Below are 4,805 nucleotides of genomic sequence, written 5' to 3'. Positions count from 1 at the left end.
GGTCTCATCGCTCAAAAAATAAAATAATACTGTCTCATTATTTCTGTGGTTCATTCCGATGCAACTCCGTAAACCTAATCCAGCTGTATGTTTTTTAAAGGAAGGAGATTCATCCTGACGACTTTTCCCAACAAGCAATATTGTTTAGTTTGAAGGTTAACTTTCTAATAGTCTGAGGTTGCATTTTGTTTTTTTATCTATTTCTCTGAGCATTGCACAGTCTGACCTTGGGGTGAATGTGCTGGGAGTTCACTCTTGGGAAGATTTCAAACTCCTATAAATGTTTGTCACTTTCAGATGATTTTTCTATTTAGTGACAGACGGCAAGTTGTTTGGAAAAGTCCGTAACCCTTCCCAGATCGATGTCGGCAAGAATCGTTCTGTTCTTTAAGGTCATTGCTGATGTTTTTCCTTCTTGACATTGTATTAGAACACATCCGTATGCAACAGATAAGCAAACCGCTATAACTCCTGCTTTTATAAAAATGGTCTCACCGAGGATGATCAGTTGATACATTTGATCAGCAGCTCCTGGCTGCTGCTTGTCTCTTCAAACTTATGGAAGCACCAAGAGGGGACTTCATCCAAGGCGTGGTAGAAGTGAGTTTTTGTGCACTTTGTTTTATTTTTTAATCTGATGAAGATTAGATCACTCCTGGTATGTAAAAACCTAAAAGTGGCAGTGGGTGTACTTATTTTGATGACTGTCGGTCACAGTGTCTAACATTTAAATGGCTTACATGTTTCAGTTGAAGCCCATACTGTCCAAAAGTACCAATGAAACAGTAATAGATGTTTTCATAACATCCAGGCTAGATTACTGCAATTCTCTTCTTTTTGTGATCAGTCAGACCTCTATTCCTCTATTGCATGTTTACAACTGGGTCAAAATGCTTCAGCCCGATTCTTAACTGGTACAGGTAAAAGAGAGCACATTACTCCAGTTCTGGCCTCCCTGCACTGGCTCCCGGTTCACTTTTGAATTCGTTTTAAAATCCTTCTGTATGTTTTTAAATCTCTGAACAGTTCTGCCCCCTCTTATCTCACTGATCTGCTGCAGCTATATGTTTCACAGCGCTCTCTGAGATCAGCAGACCAGATACTTTTATTGGTTCCAGGAACTCGTCTTAAGCTCAGAGGTGATGGGGCCTTCTCTGTTGCAGGTCCAAGACCGTGGACTGAGTTACCACTACATGTCAAACAGGCTCCCTCACTTACTGTTCTTAAGTCTTGTTTAAAAACTCACTTTTATTCCCTGGCTTTTGACATTGTGAGCTGATTTTAATTTGTCTGTATTCTGTAATGTTAGTCATTTAGTTCTTATCTTTAGTTGGATCTTCTATGTATTTTATCCTGTGTCCTTTGCTTGTTTGTTTCTGCTGTACATCACTTTGGTTGGCCTTGTTGCTGTTTTTAAATGTTTTATAAATAAAGTGGTATGGTACTATTGCAAATCAGACATCATGTTTATTATCCTCATCTAGAGTGGGTTATAAATTTGTATTAATTTGTATACCATAAACTTGAGGTTATTTTTAAGCTAATAAATGTGATCATCAACATCATAAAACAGGATGATTATGCAAAGTGAAAACCAAGATCCAACATTTTTCAGTCAGGTCATCTGCACAGTTTCTTTTTTTGTGCTGAAACGTTTCACCTTCGATCCGGAAGGCTTCATCAGTCAAGGAAACACAACAAAACTGATTCTTCCCCCAACATCTTACTCCAAAGTGGAACAAACCAGTTTTGCTTGTGATAAGATGGTCTCTTTGGTACGCCCCCTCCTCCATTGCCGGCCCTCTTCCTTGTTGACAGTCGTGTCAAACTGAAGTCCATGCTCAATAATCCAGGTATACAATCCAACAATTTTCAGTCAGGTCATCTGGACAGTTTTTTTTTTTGTGCTGAAACGTTTCGCCTTCGATCCAGAAGGCTTCATCAGTCAAGGAAACACACAACAAAACTGATTCTTCCCCCAACAGCTTACTCCAAAAACCAAGATGTTTTCCCCAAACATCGTCTGCTCACGACAGGTACTTTCACAGCTGTTTGAACTTTGCACTGATGTTTCAGAGTTTCTGTGACTTTTCTGAGCCAGCTTTAGGTCTGACATTGAATACTGTCTCATTAGGTAAAAACATTTGTGTTTCCCATGTCTAGAATGCTTATCAGTGTTTCTGACTGCTCCATTATTCAGTCGCACTGAATGACCGTGTCTCCCAGTTGGCAGCCTTTATCCCCTTCAGCTTGTGATTGAAGCATTTACGAGTCGCTCTGAGGCACTCTGGTGCTTATATTACACTGATTTATACGTCTGAGGACAAGCTTTATATGACTTGTTTTCAAGAGTGCAGACTCAGACTCTGTAAATGAGTTGCGCTCGGTGAAAACAAGCAGGATGAAAGAAATGTAAGGCTGTAATTTAACTTTGATTCAAACGTCACACATACACAAACACACTCTCTCTTCCCATTCTCACACAAAGGCTTTGGCAGATGGGGGCGTCTTTGTCTCGCCAGAAGTTTTCCAACCTTGAAAAAGCCGTCCCTCCACAGTTTAATGAAGGCAAGCCACAACAGCGGTGTAGTAATGACTGGATTGTGTACAACATTATCCCTCCCCCTCCTGGACTGAGCCTTTGTGTTCACCACAAGCAGAGCTTCTCCCACCACAGAGCCAGGGAGGGGAGAGAAAACAAGCGCGCCTCTCCAACGCTAACTCAATAATGACTTCCCACGGGGGAAAGGGAATACATGGCGGTGTTTGAAGTGGCTGTTCTGTAGGAGGCTCCTCTGCCCCATCGTTGCTACAGGAAGCTCTTACATGGGTTTTATAGAGCCTGGGACCTAAACAGACTCCTTTTAGGCTGCACACTCATCATCCTCATCAGTGGAGGTCACAGTAAAGTCCTGGTGTCCTCTACTCTTTGAAGAAGCAATTTGTCCCTTTAGGGCTTTGGGAGTTTAGTTGTAGAGACATTCTTCGACCATAGGATGTAGTTATTTCTTTCTTCACCAATGCCGTTAGTGATGTTAGGATTTAAAAAACATATTTTCCATGCACTTCAACTCATTTTCATCTTGTAATGTTGTATTTGTTCTATGAAACAATGTGTGTGTGCATAATATTGTAAAATTTAAATTCAAAATAAAGGTCGCGATTTCCAAATTTTATAAATCCACACTTGATTCACACAGTTGTATGTAGTAAACATTTCAAATATGTGAGAAATTGTACTGTTTGTTTATTTAAGTGAAAATAAACTTGAAATTATCCTGATTCATAATCGATAATCCAGATAAAACAACAAAGTTAAGTCAGGTTCTCTGGAGGGTTTCTTTTTGTTGAAACGTTTCGTCTTTCATCCAAAAGACTTCATCAGTCCGAGGAGCTGCAATAAACAGCACCTTCTCATAGTGGGTCAACCAGTTTGATGGTGCTCTGATGGTTTGTGGAGTCCGCCCTCTCCCCCAACGACTTGTTTGAGGCAGTCATGACCAAAGTGGTTCAAAACATCCAGATTCATGCCCAATAATCCAGGTGGATAAATCCTGGCCAAAAGGCCATGACTGCCTCAAACAAGTCTGGGGGGGGGGGGGGGAGCTCGGACTCCAGAAACCGTCTGAGCACCATCAAACTGGTTGACCCATTATGTGAAGGTGTTATTTATAAGACTGAGTTTGTTGCAGCTCCTTGGGCTGATGAAGTCTTCAGGATGAAAGACGAAACGTGTCAACAAAAAGAAACAGTCCAGAGGACCTGACTTTACTTTGTTGGATAAATTTGATGTTGTTGAGGGCAACACATCCAAAAAGTGGAGACCGTGGCAACAAAAGTCTGTAAAGGAAGTGATATGAGTAAGAAACATTTTTGCAGTTAATAGTGTTAATTGGCCACAGAGGACTGGGAATAAAAAGAGCTTTTTAGAGAGGCGGAGTCTGTCAGAGGTAAAGATGTAAACAAACTGTCCACATGTAACTGTCATGTGTAGTGTAGTGTACTGTATGTTGTTCTGTAACATTTGTATTTAATTACTTGCCAGATGAGTCTTGTACAGCCAGGGGGAACGTTTGCCCACATCTAGGCAGAAATTCTTTGTGCACGATAGAGAAGACATGACTATAAACAGAAATGATCTGTTGTTGCATAAAAGATAAATAACATGAGGCTTTTTAGTTTGTTTAATAAAATAACCTGTAACTTCTCTAATCTGGTGCTATATAGAAAATTAACTTGATTTTGAGGGTCTCCCTCTAATATAATGGTAGATTAAACACTTTGCAAGCGGCTCTGCAATAAAAGCACGTCATTAAATCATTGAGTGGAGACATTTGTTACTTAAACTTGTTTAACATGCAACAGGTTAGCTCCAGTCAGTCTTGAAGACTGAAGTCACTATTAATATGGAAATTCCCTGAGTTTGGTGTTGTTAATAAAATAACTTTTTATTTTTTATTATTTTTATTTTACCACCATGTGTGAGACTTTTCCCTATTGCGGGTAAAGTTACTTTAAAGAAAAGTCTTTGTGCCCCACCACTTCCTCTTGTTTTATTTTCTTCTCATTTTTAGCATTGAGGTGTGTGTTCTTAAACACCGGAAGAATAAGATCTGTTTACTGCCCCCCTCCCCCCCCCCCCCCCCCCCCCCCACACACACACACAGTGCTCCTCTTGCCCTCACTGGCCCAATTAACCCACTGCTGAGCACCACGATGGTTCCTCATTACAGTGCAGTCCTAATGAGTTCCCTGTTCTGGTGAATAGTGTTTGTGCAAGCAGCAAGTCGAGGCTGTGCATTCAT

This window comes from Nematolebias whitei, chromosome 7, assembly GCF_014905685.2.
Source record: "Nematolebias whitei isolate Nwh7 chromosome 7, NemWhi1, whole genome shotgun sequence".
NCBI lineage: Eukaryota > Metazoa > Chordata > Actinopteri > Cyprinodontiformes > Rivulidae > Nematolebias > Nematolebias whitei.
The sequence above is the reverse complement of the archived record's forward strand: the minus strand, read 5'-3'. Positions refer to the sequence as shown.